Genomic DNA, 16,194 nt, shown 5'->3' with positions numbered 1-16,194 from the left:
GTTCTCTCCCCTGACTTGGAGAATCCTAACTCTGGTAACCAACAGTCAAATCTGGTTGCACCTAAAAAGAAATGCAGTAAAAATATGCCTCTGCTTCCATTTAGTGATTCTGTCAAGGCCATTGCTGGGCCCACAGACACTTAACCTTTTGCCCTATCTCCGTCTAATGTAGCTCTGCTGGCCAGTATGGAGTAGGGTTTGAACACATTCATTGGGGCTGTTCCAGTATCTGGTGCAGGTGTGGCAGAACCATACCCTTCAGGTGCAGAAGTAGTCTGAGGTAAGAGATGCCTTGCCAGACATAATCTGTCCTGAGATATTTTGTCTAGCAGTGAAGTTCACAAGAAATAGAAACATAAACTTCATCATACAGCTGATAATCAGATTGTAACTGTTTATAAGACTGATGTGATTTCCTTAGCTAAGAATGTTCTGCAGACAGCTAATTCTGGTGGCTATGTACCCACATATGGCTCTAGTGCTAATTTGGCTAGAGACCTTTTTGTGTCAGAGAATGATGAAGAATCTGATGAGGACAATGGTAATTTCCTAGCTGACATTGAGTCTAGTCTCTTTGATGCTTTGGAAGGCAAACCCAAGCTCAAGTCCAAACAAGTGTTCAATTTTTCTCAGATTGCTAGATGTTATGATGTTTTTGTTTGGGAGCAGTCAGGAACTGCCACAGAGCTAGGGAGGCATGTGACCTTACAGAGGATGAGATGTCTAGTCCTGTGGCTATCACCCCCCTTACTGACCTTGGAAGGTATTTATAAAGCTACCTGTAGGACACCAGTATCTATTCCAGCAATCCAAAAAAGGCTCAGAGGAAATATAGGGTCCTCCTATGTTATGACAGTTCTCTCTTCTGATTTGATTGCTGACTCACCTGTGGTCTCTATTACTGCCTGCTTGAATAAAGTCCATGGCTTCATTTAATACATTGCCACTAATAAAGAAGGAAAATGTTTGGATCTTCCGAGCAAAAGGATGCATCTTTCTAGTAAAATTATTAAGGCTATATATGAAAATGTATTTTACAATGTAAGTACAGTTTGGATAATTACCAGCAGAGCAAAAGTCTTTTTGAATGAAATTGTTTCTAATCTGACTCAAGTTTCGAAACATGCTTTGAGAGGTGTGCTTGAATGTGCAGATAGTTTTGAAATGCTGCTTCTGTTGTATTGAAACGGTATGCTTGGTTTTGTAATCAGAACTTCTCTAATTTAAAAGTCGAAACTTTGAATACTACTTTATGTTCTAAATTAATGTTTGGTCCCTCTGTAAACACAGATTCTTAGACAGTGAGATGATAGAGGGAGGTTCTTACCAACCAAGCCTAGAGGGAAAAATATAGCAAAAGAGACATTTTTTAAGAAAATTATGAAAACATTTGGTATGGAAAATGTGAATTCAGTAGTAGGAGCTTGGAGAGAATTGACATATTATTCCCCAAGGTACAAAAACTGGGCTAGGCTAGACCGAAATTATATTTTCTAGGAGAATGTGCATTTAGTTGAAAGTTTTGATACGCATACAATAATCATTTCACATCGCACACCAACAATAACTAAAATAAAAATGCAAAAAATTAAGTAAAAATGAGATATTGATGCTTCCACTATCTGTTAAACAGAGAGGAATTTAAAGAATGAGAAGTGGAAATTATTTGGGAGCTATTAGGGAAGATATAATTTTTTTCAGAAAATATAGCTAGGGAGTGGGATAAAATAAAAGTGGAGGTTGAAAGTAGGGTAGAAATAAAAGAAAAATACATCTGGTTAAGATGTTTCTAATTATTTAGAGGGGCTGATAAAGGTTAAAGTATTGCAGAGCAAGGAAAATCTCACAGACCAGGGAAGCGCAATTGCAGAGAGCTAAAGAGAAAATAAGGGACTGCCTGGATAATATGCATGAGTTTAGAAAGGTTGCTGTTAAGCAGCTGTTTGATAGCTCCAGAGCACAAAAGCTTTTAGCACAACAGCTCAGGCAACAAAGTAGAAAGGGCTATTCACAAACTTATGGAGCCTATAACAAGGAAAAAACAGATCCTGTACCATTATTAGAACTATTTCAGACATTTTATGAAAATCTGTATGAAGCAGAGAAATGTGGAAATCAAGAAAAAGTACATTTGGAAATACTTGTGTTAGAATTAAATATGCCAGGGTTTAGTGATAAATGAAGCTTCGTTACTAATAGGATAGGAGGAGCTGAGATAAAAATAGTGATGTATAACCAATTTACAGGAAACTCTACAGGAATAGCTGGTATTCCTGTGGAAGTTTTGAAGCTAGGAGAAAGAAAGTGATAAATATCTTGAAAGCTTTGTTTAATAGTATTTTAAAAGGAGAACCACCGACATACTGGATGGAAGCTATGGTGGCTGTAATTCCTAAAGATGGTAAAGACCCATCCAATCCTACATCATGATTAGAAAGTTTGTTGCCAAAATTGATAGATATGGATCAGTGTGGTTTTGTGAAGGGTAGGCAGACATTTGACAACATTAATAGAGCAGTGATGATCCAGATGGAAGCAGAATGTAAGAAAATACAATTGTTGGTGGGTCTTGATGCAGAGAGAGCATTCAACAGAGTAAACTGGGATTTTGAATAGGGCAATGGAAGCATTTGCATTCCTTGACACATTAATAAGGTTAGTTAGGAGGATATGTGAGGAACCAGGCAGGGTTGTCCTCATCCTCTCCGTTTGTGTTATATGTAGAACCATTGACAAAGAAAATAAGGGAGTCAGAAATTCAAGCACATAATTGGTATGACAGTGAAGAAAGGTTGGCTTCATTTGTAGATAATATGTTGTACCTTATAAAACCAGAAAAGGACATTTGTGTTGTGGAACATTCTGATACTGTTTCATGTCTTTTCAGGATATAAAATGAATGAAGCTAAACAAAGGCAATAGCTGTAAACTACGTAACCACACACACATTGGTTCAGCAACACCCATAGTTATATGATAAAATGAAGTACTTGGGAGTGTGGGTTAAAAAGGATTATGTTATGGCAGCTAAGGATATGTGGGAAGAGACTAAAGATAATATAAAAACTGAGAAACTGGAAGCTGTATTTTCTGAATATGAATGTCAAGGTACAAGCAATGAAAATGTTTTTAGTCCCTTTAGTTTTATACACAAATCAGGCATTTTTTATTGACCAAAAGATAAGTTGTGGATATCAGTTAGTAAAGGATTTTATCTGGGAGGGGAATACGGCAAGAGTCAAGTGAGATAAGTTACTCCTTCCAATAGAACAAGGCGGTTTGGGATGACTTGACTTGAAGAGGAAATTCAGAGCTACACAGTTAAGGCTCCTATACATAGTCCAAGCAGAAAGCAATAATTTAAAGTGGAAAGGGATCATGATGAAACAGAGGAGGAGCTCAAGAAATAAGGAGAGACTGGGATTTTGAATGCAGATCCTTAAGGAGAATAGCAACAACCAGACAGGATATTATATTCATAAAGTAGCAGAAAGTATAAGAACTAGCCAACATGGGAATGGAGAAAAAAAAGAGTCTGTCAATAGGGATGACTGCAATTAAGGGTACAGAGAATAGGCAAGAGCAGGCTGGAATTTACTGGAGAAAACTGGCAAAGTAACCAAGGAATTGGGAGCACATAATTAGAAATGGAAAAATAATAGAATGGGAAGAGGCCAGGAATACATTTGGACTGCAGACTTGAGACTGACTTCCCTGTCAAAATATTGGAGTATATGCAAAGAAAAATGAATAGGTGGATCCTAAATAAAAGACCAGTACTGGTAGAGTTTTTAGTTGAATCTAGAATAGAAGCTGCTGTTAGAGATAGAGTAAGGCATATAAAATATTGCATGATAACTATAAGAATCAATTGGAGGAGGTTAGAAAGGCTTGGGAAGAGATTGGATAACCAATTCACAGAGAAACAATGGCAGGATATCTGTATGGCTTCCAAATATGCAACACAGTCTAGAAGATTTAAAATTTTTGCTTGGAAGTGTTTACATAGATATACCCCAAGCAGACTCCAAAAAATTTTCCTCAGGTAGATTGCAAATGCTGAAAGTATGATGGGGAGAAAGAGGTAATTGGAAACATATTTTTGGGAGTTTAATGAGCTGGCAGACTTTAAAAATTCCCTGCATACCACTCTGTCAGAAACACTAGGTGAGTAAACTGGTGTAACTAAGGAAATTATTTTTTGAGCTGTGATAGAGGATCTGAATTGCCTAAGCATAGTTAGGCCTTGCTGATTTTAATTCTGGCCATTGCCACAAAACAATTACTAGAAAATGGAAGTCAAAGTATAAAACAATTGTATTAGAAGTAGTGAGTATAGTAACAGAGATAAAAGAACAGGAAGTGGGATATTTAGAAAACGATAGAAACAGATTAGAAAAAAAATGGAAATTGTGGGAATAATACATGCAGAATAATGTTTGGAGGAAAAATGAATGTTTAAGGGAAGGCAGGAATTGAATTAGCTATGTAATATTTGATTGGCAGTGACTGCATAGAAGATCATGTGTACTGTATAAGGTTTGCAATTGAAAATATGTTAATATGGTTTGTTTTCATTTATATAAATGTGTGATTGTCTATGTCATAAGTGATAATTGAATAAAGATGTTTTTTATTTAAAAAAATCTCCCCAAACAAGGCATCTTTCTTCAAGAAGCAAAACAAGCAAAAATTCAAGTCAAACTAAAGTGAGGGATCCAAAAAGAAATGGCAGGATAACTGTTTGATTCTCTTTCAGAAGGGAACCCCTATTCCTGCAAAGAATTAACCATGCAGAGTCAGTAGAGCTCATCTATCTAACCCCCCCCCACACACACACACACACACATACACACACTCTGTCCTTCTTTCTTTTTCTTTCAACCCTGCATCTTGGCAACAGGTGGTCTCAGACAAATGGGTTCTGGCAAGTCTTAGTGGTTACACTTGGTAGTGGATAAAAAATCCTCCCCTTTCAGGGAAATTTACCAGACCAGGAATAGGTTTCCCCCTAGTGTTCCATCACTTGGTAGATGCATGGGCCACAGAACCAGTGCCTTTAATAAGGATTTTACTCCAGAATCTTTTTGGTACCAAGAAAGGAGCAACCCTGAAGACCCATCTTAGATTTGTCCTTTTTAAACAACTCTATAAAAGTTCCAAAATTCAGAATGGTCATCTTACAGCTGGTCTGAGCATTGCTTTTAGATCACTGTTTCATGATGACATCTCAAGGATGCTTTATATTCCTGTTCCTTCCAATTCAGGAAATGTTTGAGATTTTCTATATCTGGCTTTTATTATCAGTTTTCTGCATTACCCTGTGGCCTAACTACTGCACCTTGAGTGTATACAAAGTGTCTGGCTCTAGTTGTTGCTTATTGCAGAATCCTAGGCATCCAAATTTTTCCTTATTTGGATGACTTGCTGATTTGTGCAGCTGCTGTATCCAGGTGCTTGGAGTCTTTAAACAAGGTCAGTATCTCGTTTCCCCTCTGGGTTTCAAATTGAACCTTCAAAAGTCTGTCTTCACACCGTATCAATGAATTTATCTGATGTTGGCATTTTCATTTGTTGAAAAATGAAAAAAAAAAAATGAAAATAGGTGGCGAAGGATAAGGCGTATGAAGTGTTACATGAAAGGTTGGACACTAAGGCGGGAGAAAAAGACCTGTACCAATTGGCTAGACAGAGAAACCGAGCTAGGAAAGATGTGCAGCAGGTAAGGGTGATAAATGATAATGAGGGAAACGTACTCACAGGTGAGGAGAGTTTGTTGAGCAGATGGAGAGAATACTTTGAGGGGCTGATGAATGAAGATAATGAGAGAGAGAAGGTTGAATGATGTGGGGATAGTGAATCAGTAAGTGCAATGGATTAGCAAGGAGGAAGTAAGGATAGCTATGAAGAGGATGAAGAATGGAAAAGCTGTTGGTTCAGATGACATACCTGTGGAAGCATGGAGATGTTTAGGAGAAATGGCAGTGAAGTTTTTAACAAGAGTGTTTAATGAAATTTTGGAAAGTGAGAGGATGCTTGAGGAGTGGAGAACGTGTTTTGGTACCAATTTTTAAGAATAAGGGTGATGTGCAGAACTGTAGTAACTACAGAGGGATAAAACTGATCAGTCACAGCATGACGTTATGGGAGAGAGTAATGGAAGCTAGGTTAAGAAGGGAGGTGATGATTAGTGATCAGCAGTATGGTTTCATGCCAGGAAAGAGCACTACAGATGCGATGTTTGTTAGGAGAGTGTTGATGGAGAAGTACAGAGAAGGTCAGAAAGAGTTGCATTGCATCTTTGTGGACCTACAGAAAGCATATGACAGGGTGCCAAGAGAGGAGTTGTGGTATTGTATGAGGAAGTCTGGAGTGGCAGAGAAGTATGTAAGAGTGGTACAGGATATGTACGAGGGTAGTGTGGCAGCAGTGAGGTCTGCGATGGGAGTGACAAATGCGTTTAAGGTTGAGGTGGGATTATATCAAGGATCAGCTCTGAGCCCTTTCTTATTTGCAATGGTGATGGACAGGTTGACAGTCGAAATCAGACAGGAGTCCCCGTGGACTGTGTTGTTTGCAGATGACATTGTGATCTGTAGTGAGAGTAAGGGAGCAGGTTGAGGAGACCCTGGAGAGGTGGAGATATTATGCTCTAGAGAGGAGAGGAATAAAGGTCAGCAGGACTAAGACAGAATATATGTGTGTGAATGAGAGGGAGGCTAGAGGAATGGTGAGGATGCAGGGAGTAGAGTTGGTGAAGGTGGATGAGTTTAAATACTTGGGATCAACAGTTCAGAGTAATGGCGAGTGTGGAAGAGAACTGAAGAAGAGAGTACAGGCAGGATGGAGTGGGTGTAGAAGTGTGTCAGGAGTGATTTGTGACAGAGAAGTACCAGTAAGAGTGAAAGGGAAGGTCTGTAAGAGGGTAGTGAGACAAGCTATGTTATATGGGTTGGAGATAGTGGCATTGACAAAAAGGCTGGAGTTAGAGCTGGATGTGGCAGAGTTAAAGATGTTAAGATTTGCACTGGGTGTGACAAGGGTGGACAAGATTAGGAATAAGTATATTAGAGGGTCAGCCCAGGTTGGACGGTTTGGAGACAAGGCCAGAGAGGCGAGATAATGTTGGTTTGGACATGTGCTGAGGAGGGATGCTCGGTATATTGGGAAAAGGATGCTAAGGATGAAGCTGCCAGGTAAGAGGAAAAGAGCAAGGCCTAAGTTAAGGTTTATGGATGTGGTGAGAGAATACATGCAGGTGGTTGGTGTGATAGAGAAAGATGCAGAGGACAGGAAGAAATGGAAACAGATGATCCACTGTGGCGACCCCTAACTGGAACAGCCGAAAGAAAAAGAAGTTGTCATTTTCATTTGTTTCTCAACTTGTGGGGTCTCTGATCCAACTAGGCTACCTTCCAAAGCTTTAGGCTCCAAAGCTCGAGCTCTTCCCCTACCCATAATGCCTCATTCCCCCAGATTACGTCAGGTCTCTTGTGCTGCTGTGACAGGAAGCATCGCGATCCGTTCGCTCAAGCTGTGCTGAGAGTTTCTCATACAACTTCAGAGAAGTCGTTTTTTTCTCTCCTATTACCTGTCTTTCCCCCCATCTTCTGGTTATATATTTTTTTGGGGGGAGGGATGTTCTTTGATCCATTCTTGCGGGACTCTTCCTTTCCCTGTCTTTCTCTGATTTTAAGATGTCTGATAAACACTTAGGGTTTAAAAAGTGCACTTCCTGTGGGCACAAGATTCCTTTATCTGATGCCCACTGGGAGTATGTATATTGCCTTGGCACTTCTCAATCTGGAAACTTCCAGTTCCATCTGCGAGGGGTTTCACCCATGTGAGTTGGCTGACTGTTGAAACAAACTTATTTTAAAGGACCTGATTCCTTTCTCTGCCCCAGCTGTGAGCTCTTCTACTTCAGGGGCTCAAACCCCCGCCAAAAAACATAAGGATGTCCGGGAACACAGGAAATGCTCCCTGGACAAGTTTGCCTCCGCATTAAGTGAGCCTTCCAAAAAAGCACCTAGAACATTGGTCCAACATACTCGGATTCACGTAAATCTGCCAACTTATCTCCTTGGACCTGATCTCCTCTTCCTTCCTTGAGACCGACTCCTGCTGCCTTAGGGTCTCCCTTGCAGTACAGATCTCCTAAAAGATCCTCTAGACTACTTCCCACATCATCTGTCAGGTCTTCCCGTAGCGTTTCTGGATCTGAGGTGAATAGACTTATGAGGCAATTCCTTCAGACATGGATCCAGATGGGGATGTTACCAGTTCCACCCCCCACTGGGTCTCTGAGTCAACTTTCTCTCAGGCCTGTTGCTCCTTCTCCAATCTGACCTCCTGCTTCATAGTCCTCTGGTCTGAAGGCCCCAAGAGTCTAGGTGTCAGAGCTAGTAGTGTTTATCTCTCTGACTCCGCCAGTTTCTGTGACTTGCTCGGCTCCAACCGTGTCTGAGCAGAGTGGCTCTCCGAGCCAAAGCCTCGACGTTGGTTCAGTGGGGTTGATTTTGACTCCGAAATTTTCAGAGTCGTCACTTCCCTTTGGAGTCTCTGCATTCAACAACTCTGCACCAACTCCCTCTTTGGAGCGGATAGCCTGTGTGGCTCAAGTGTGTTCCTCCCAGACAGCTTTGGCTCCAGGGAGAACATCTTCATTGTCTCCAGGCCCATCTGTCTTCGAGGTGGTGGATTGGGTTCTGTTTTTACCAAGGAGATCCTTGGCTCCTAATACTTTCAAATCCACCCCTTACCTCCTTGAGTACTGTGTCACTGACAGCGGGCCCAGCAAAGTCTCCAAAGCCATTCCACCCTTGGAACCCCACGTCTCTTCTGATACCTCACTGGAGCATCCCCCTTCCCCCAAGGAGGTACTCCAGAAGAGAAGGTACAAGAGAAGGCACCTAGATTCTCCACAAGAATCAGTCACAGAAGACACCGATTTCGAGGAAGGGGAAGGGTTCCCGAGATATCCACCTGAAGATGTCTCCTTTGGAAACATCTTAAAAATCCTTGGCCAAAAAGGTGGTTGTTCTACCTAAAACCATACACTGGAGGAAATGGCGCTCTTGGATGCTTTTGGGTCCGGTCCATCTACTCTTTTGTGCCCCCCAACCCCCCCCCCCCCCCACACACACACACACACACACACACACACTGATGCACTTGACCTAGTATCAACCAAGGAGTGGAAGGAACCAGACACTGGAGAAGATATCCACAAATGTGCAAATAGGAATCTTTGTGCCCCAACAGACCGACCACATTAGACCAAAAGGATCCCAGTAGATGCCATGGTTGTTGCATTGGCCACCAAAATGGAGCTAGCTCAGGAAAGCTCCACTGCCCATCTCCCTAGTAGGGAGTCTTGGGCCATTAACAAGTTTGGCAAGAAAGTTTACAATTCAGCCAGTTTCACCCTATGAGTGCTAAACTATTTTTCTCATTCTATGTTTCTACAGAGGGATTTACTCAAAGAACTCTCTATCTCTGCCCCAGTGTCCATGTTTGATGAAGAACGGAAGGTCTTTTCTTCCAGAATGGCCACTCTACAATCAATTTCCAATGCATCCATGAAGTTAATTTGCCATGTTGCAGAGGGCACCTCAAGGGCTGACATTTCCAGCATTGCCATTAGGCATCATGCTGGATGAGCTGTGTGCCTTCACGGAACCTTTCAAGGCATGCTCCATCAATGCACCTTTTGATGGATAGTCAGTGTTTGGGCCCACTGTTAGAGATGCACTGTTCCGTAGCAAGGAAGATGAAAAGACCTTTTCTACCCCACAAAGATCCTTCTCCAGGAATCAGCGTTGATGTAAAAAATTGTGGTTCAAGAAGTCTCAAGGTCCTTTTCAGGAATCCTATGGAGACTTTTCCCTCAGGGGCAGAGGGGGAAACAGTAATAATGGTCGACGACACCCACGTGGCAGAGGGGGTCTGCAAAATCAAGGGTCTCAAGATTTGTTATCAAACAAACCCTTTCAGCACTCAAAGGCTGCCCGACTGTCCCTCTCTGGAGGCAGTCATGGAGTGCTTTATCCATGCACCTAGAAGCCTGGATAGCCATCACAAGTGATCTGTGGGTGCAAAGGATAATATCCAGAGGCTATTCCATTCCCTTTTTAAAACATCTCAAACCAAACAGATCCATCCCTGATGTTTCACCCAATCAGAGGGAATGAGCAGCTTTGGAGATTGCAAAGCTACTAGATAAAAGTCATCCAGAAGGTTCCCCCCAGATCAGATTAGTTCAGGGATTTACTCAAGATTATTTTTAGTATCAAAAGGCAGGGGATCTCAGGCCAGTATTGGACCTGACATCCCTGAACAAGTCAGTAAAAACAAAATTCCGGATGGTCACGGTCCAGTCCATTCTACCTTTACTGCAAATGGACGACTGGATGTGCTCAATAGATCTGAAGGATGCCTACTATCATATCAAAAGAAACCGACGCTGCAGAAGGTATCTCTGCTTCAGGCTGGGAGCCAATCACTACCAATTCAAAGTCCTCCCTTTTAGTCTCACCACAGCCCCCAGGGTATTCACCAAATGCATGGCGGTAGTCACAGCTGCCTTGAGAATGCAAGGATTCCACGTTTCCTTACCTAGACTATTGGCTTCTCACCGGTCCAGCCAGGGATTATTTGTTACACCTATCCCCAACTTTAGTCATTAGCATCAACATGAAGAAATCACAGTTGGACCATGTCCAAGTAATAGTCTTCATAGGAGCACATCTGGACACATCCAAAACCCTGGCCTTCCTCCTCCAGACAGAATTTCCACTCTAAGACTACATATCAGACAGTTTCTGTCAATACCAAATCCGCCAGTGAAATTCGTTCTCAGAGCATTGGGGTGTATGGCTGCCATGATTACCCTGTTACCTACAGCAAGACTACACATGAGAATTCTGCAATGGACATTAGCAGTCCAATGGTCCTTGCATCAACATCATCTAAGCTTTCCAATCACACTTCCAAAAATGTGAAAAGACTCGCTTCTGTGGTGGATTAATTCCTCCGATATCAAGCAAGGACGTCCCTTTTTTCATTCCCCTCTGAATCCCACATTGACCACAGATGCCTCCCAGGTAAGGGGGGAGGGGGGGCATTCCTAGGATGGATGATCCAAGACACGTGGAAGTCATAGGAGACCATTCTGCATATCAACATCCTGGAGATGAGTGGTCCTTCTAGTGTTGCAAGCCCTGCATAGCTTCTTCCTCTAGGAACTATTGCGGTACAAAGAGATATGTCAGTTGTGTGGTATATCAACAAGCAAGTAGAGACCAGGTCTTACCCCTGTGTCTAGAAGTAATGAAAGTGTGGCAGTGGGCGATCTCTACCAACCGCTTTCTGATTGCAACAGACATTCCGAGGGAGTGCAGCATTCCAGCAGATAGGCTGAGCAGAGTCTTGCTTATGCCTCACAAGTGATCTCTTCAGCAAGTGGCAGACATGATTTTCACAAGTGCGGTCAACCCTGCTGCAGTCTCTTTGCTTCCAAATGCAGCATGCTTTTTGCCCTGATCCCTCCTCAGGGACAGTCTCCAAGAGATGCTGTAGTGTATGCTTGTCCTGTCCCTGTCTTTCCCCGATCTTCTGTACTCATTCCCACCTCTACCACCAATTCCCAGGTTTCTTCAGAAAGCACACAGGTTGAAGAGCAGAGCAATCCTCATTGCTCCTTTCTGTCTTCGTCTGGTTCACCTTCCTGTGGTCTCATCTCATCTGCCTTTCATGGACATTGAAACCAGTTTCAGATCTACTGTCCCATCCATCAGGGCAGATTCACCCAGATCTCCCCAGGCCTAAAACTAACTACATGGTTTCTCCAATTCCGATGACAGCCAGACATTCCAGGCTTTCTTCCACTGTCCAAAAGATTTTCATTTCATCCCGCGAACCATCCACTAAGAAAATTTATCAGAGCAAGTGGAAAAGATTCTTCATACAGGACCAAAACAAGCTCCTCAAGGAAGAGCAAACCAGACTGGTAGACAACTGCCATTAACAGGCTTTACAATAAGATGAAGAAATTGCTGTCTGAGTAAGAGGGAACGAGCCCTAAATTGGAAACACTTCCACCTTCAGCTTAAACAAGCAAATAAGACTTCTTGTGAAGTCCTGCAAAGTTAACTATGAGTCCAAATTAGCTTCCTCAACTAAGGACAGCCATAAGGCATTCTTTAATTACATCTGTAACCTAAAAGGAAAGGCCCAGATTTATGCCAGACTGGTAGTTAATGATACCACATACACTGAACCTGTGGACATTGCTAACCTGTTAGCCGACAGGTTCTGTGAAAACTTCACTCCCCTGTCCCCGCCACGCGTACCTCATGACAGCCCTACCACCTGCCCACTACCTTGTATCTCTAGAGAGCAGGTCGTGAGCGCCCTCTCTAAGGTCAAAAACACAGCATCTGTGGGACCTGATAACATCCCAGGCTGCGTCCTAAATGGGTTCAAACAAGAATTAGCAACACCATTGGGTACTCTTCAGTCATAGTCTAAGGACCAGTGTCATCCCAGCTGAATGGAAAAAGACCACTGTTATCCCCTTGCACAAAGGTGGTGCGTCCACTGACCTTGGGAACTATAGGCCTATTAACAGGACTAATCTTGTCTGCAAGGCCATGGAGCTCATCATCATCATGGACCTTATCAACAAAGATATAGGTAATCTCCAAACACTTGACCCTAATCGATTTGGATTTGTCAAAGAGAGATCATGCCTGTTAAACCTGGTGGTCTTCTTCGAGACGGTCACCAAGGCCCTTGAGGGGAAATGTGTGCATACAGCCTACCTAGACTTAGCCAAGGCTTTTGAAACTACCCCCCACTCACGCATCATTGACAAACTCACCCAGCTAGATATTGACCCCTTATGTCATTAGATGGGTCGCTAAGTGGCTCACTGATGGAACACACATAGCCAAAATAGGGGAATCCACCACCAACAGCAGACCTGTAACCAGTGTTCCACAGGGATCAGTCCTGGGACCTCTACTGTTTGGAATCTGTTTCTCTGAAGTACAAGCTAAAACTAAAGGTCTGTGGCTGGCAGTTTGCTGATGTCTGCAAACTGGGAGCAGTCATAGAATCTCCCAATGATGTCAACATCTTACAAGAGGGTCTTACACAGACAAATGATTGGTGCCAAAATCATGGCCTTAAATTCAATGCAAAAATTGAGTTATCCCTTTCAGTAAGAGCGATGTTCCTGCTAACTACCACATCAATAACAAAATCTTAGGTGCACACTCAGTGGTGAGAAACCTGAACACACAGGTTGTGACAGCAACTTTACCTTTGATCACCATGTCTCCCCAGTGGTAAGAAGGGCATTCTGTACTGCTCATCTCTTAATTAAGGCCATTGTCTCCAGAAAAAGTTAGTACCTCCCTGTACTCTTCCCTCTTCAGGCCAATAATTGAATACAGTGCCACTTTTTGGTATGTACCTTTCCAAGCACCTGCAGCAATTGGAGAGGCCAAAATGGTTCCTCACAAGGAAAATTCAAGGTCTTCAGCATCTGTCCTATGAGGGTTGTCCGAAATCACTGTCACTGTATTCTGTTTCATAAAGACTACTCAGAGACGATTTCTGTCCTGCATACAAGGCAATCTTTGACCCTGCTTTATTGGAAATGCTGCATATCCATAAGTCAAAATTGTACATGGGTTACTCTCTGTAAAGGCCTTAACCTGGTATGTGACGTGGGTTACTCTCTGTAAAGGCCTTAACCTGGTATGTGACATTAATACTTTTCTCCCAGAGGTTACCACATTTTTGGAACAGACTCCCATTTCATGTCAAGCAGAGCACCTTACTGTCCCTCTTCAAACACAGTCTGAATGATTGGATGGGTAACCATAAATTCACCCCTGGGGTTCCATGTGTGTCCCTCTTGAACAGGAACGATAGGCCCTGATCTTGGAAATAAGGGTAAAACTTGGCTAGGCTTGAAAGGACCCTAGGGTCATTAGCCTAGTAACCTCCTGTGATCCTATATGGGCTCAACAGAAGCAGTTGGATCCCTTTACTGCTCCCATTCCTGCTGTCTTAGGCTTCCTTGCTGATATCTCCCAAAATAAGACAACTTACTCCACTGTAAAAGTGCAACTGGCAGCCACTTCAAATTATCACATCAGAAAATATTTTCGTCATTGGCTTCTTCAAAATTGTGCAAAGCCTTTCTTAGAGGTACCTTCTTGCTTCACCCTCCTGTCAAGGATCCCACCTCTCCTTGTTATCTGACTATGATTCTTCAGGCACTAGTCCATCCTTTTGAACTTTTGGCCAAAGTAGATTTGAAATTCTTATAATGGAAAACTGTTTTCTTGGTGGCCATCACTTCTGCAAGAAGGGTGTCTGAGTTATAAGCCCTTTGTTCCAAACCTCCTTATTTGATTTTCCATAAAGACAAAGTAATTTTACATACCAACCCTTTCTTTTTGCCCAGAGTTGCTAAAGTGAACAATATTAACCAGTCCATCAACCCAGCAGTTTTATTTCCCAATTTTCAAAACAAAGGAAAGTATATCCTTCATCTATTAAATGTTCATAGACAATTGCATTTTTATCTGGACAGGACAAAATCATTCAGGAAGTCTGATCAATTGTTTGTAACCTTTACCAATATCAGAAAAGGAAAACCAGTTTCTAAGAACACATTAGCCAAATGGTTAAAAGATTGCATTTCTTTTGTGTATGCATTTAAGGGTACATTTTTGCCCACACAAGTCAAAGCCCATTCTATCAGATCCAGGCAACATCCCAAGCTTTTTGGTCTAGATTGATATTTGTGCAGCACCTTTGTGGTCAAACTCTCATACCTTTATTTCACACTATAAGCTAGATATTGTTTTCAGAAATAGAGCTGCCTTTAGTTCTGCATTGCTGTGGAATATCCTTCCATAAGGGCCACCCAAGGTTACTGTAGCTGGGAACTGTCCCACAGGTTGAGGAACGACTGAAAATGACACTATTGGATAAAGAAGTTATGTACTCATCGTAACATTCCATCTGTGTTGTCCATTTTCTTTCTTCTTTAACCTTCCCCCTACCCAGGACTGTGAAAAACCTGACGGATATGTTTATAGGAACCAAAGTTCCCATTTGAGCTCCTGAACCTTGTTCTGTCTTTCTTGTAGTTGCCTAATTATATGTATACTTTTGTATATAGTCTACAATATGTTAGCAGCAAACTCGATCTGAGGTAATCTGGGGGAATGAGGTGTTATGGGTAGGGGAAGAGCTCGAGCTTCGGAGCCTAAAGTTTTGGAAAGCAGCAGAGTCGGATCTGAGGGTCAGATCTTTTTCCTGAGGTGTTTGATAGACACAGTAAAAAAAATGGCCTTCCTGCCCGACGACAAAGTTCTGACTTAAGGCATTTTCTTGGATTATGTCTCTTCTTGACATGGCCTTGAAATAGTTTCTCAAAATTCTAGGCCTTGTGGCATCAGTTATCCTCAGGATACCACTAGGTGTCTACTTATGCGAAAAATTATATGGTACTTGAAAAATTGCTGGACCCAGCGCCTTCATCCCTTGCATTTCCAGGTACTGGTTCTGGGATTTGTGAAACAGGAACTTGACTGGTAGAAGTATCAACTGTCTCTGCAAGCCGGATTCCATTTCTGTCTTCACACCCAAGTCTCATCTGTCAAGATGGACACTCTAGATTTTGCAAGGGGAACAGCGTCTATGAGAGTTCAAGTGAAAGGTTTGTGGGGCACACAGGACACTCCAAAGCACGTAAATGTAAAAGAGATGTTGGCAATGATTCATGCCTTACAAGTTCTTCACAACTTAAGGACTCTGGGTTCTCTTGTAGTGGCCACAGACAGCATTACCATGATTGTGAACAAGCAAGGGGGTGCAAGGTTATACCCTCTTTGCCAGTTGGCAGTGATGGCCTGAGAGTTGGCTCTACAACATTCCTTGACTCTTCAGCCCTTATACTTTTCTCCAGAACAAAACACAGAGACAGACTAAGCAGACCCTGGACAGACCCTCATGAGTGGAGTCTCCACATAGAGGTCTTGCAAGACTCTGTTCAGATGTGGGGAGCACGATAAGTTGATCTATTCACCTCCTTTCAAGACAGACAACTGAAAAAAAAGTCTGTTTTAAGACATTTTTGCATTCATGCTTAGAAAGCAGATGCTGTAT

The 16,194-nt window shown here is 42.3% G+C and overlaps 1 protein-coding gene across 1 annotated transcript in view; it reads left to right on the top strand.

Moving 5' to 3' along the window:
- LOC122811561 (sentrin-specific protease 1-like) overlaps window positions 1–16,194 on the top strand; it is a gene marked incomplete in the record, with an annotated part of 1,729,916 nt that overhangs the window by 1,463,232 nt on the left and 250,490 nt on the right.

Source organism: Protopterus annectens, chromosome 9.part0 (genome assembly GCF_019279795.1).
Source record: "Protopterus annectens isolate FY-2018-M chromosome 9.part0, PAN1.0, whole genome shotgun sequence".
NCBI lineage: Eukaryota > Metazoa > Chordata > Ceratodontiformes > Protopteridae > Protopterus > Protopterus annectens.
Note: the sequence above shows the minus strand (reverse complement) of the source record. Positions and strands in the feature narration are given on the sequence as shown.